The following is a 585-nucleotide window of genomic DNA, read 5'->3' as shown; positions in this document are numbered from 1 at the left end:
AACATTGCCCAAGAAAATCAGTCAAATGAAACGCAAATTACAGCTGCGAAACCACGTGTAATTTACGACCCAGCTATTCAAATACCAAACGTATCTAAAAATGAATCAATCGAAACAGTAAAGCCGATATCTACAAGTAAACAAGAGCAGCTGATAACAACTGAATCAGTGACTTTGGAGAATGAAGATGAGACAAGTCTAAGAAGGAAAAATACCAGCGATCAGTTAAGCACCCCCGCTTCTGGTTAACTCGATATTAAAGAGCGAAATTCTAAACCGATACTTGAAATCTATTTTAGTGACAATACAGCGTCAAATGACACGTCAGCTGATGCTCCAGGTTTGTTCAATAGCACGACTCACACAAATGAACTTGATGACACCAAACTTACCAGCGACACGATTACAAACGTTTAAACGCATGCTCCAGAGAACGTCAAACAGTTCGATACTACAAGACCAAAATAGAAAACCGGTTAAGTGACGCAAACTTGAATGAAAAAAACTTTAGTGCAGTGTCTGCTGTTGTTTTCTATAGTATTCGTTTTATTATCAACTGAATGAGCAAAGGCTGATAGTAATTAT

The sequence above is a fragment of the Dreissena polymorpha genome, chromosome 14 (genome assembly GCF_020536995.1).
Source record: "Dreissena polymorpha isolate Duluth1 chromosome 14, UMN_Dpol_1.0, whole genome shotgun sequence".
NCBI lineage: Eukaryota > Metazoa > Mollusca > Bivalvia > Myida > Dreissenidae > Dreissena > Dreissena polymorpha.
The sequence above is the reverse complement of the archived record's forward strand: the minus strand, read 5'-3'. Positions refer to the sequence as shown.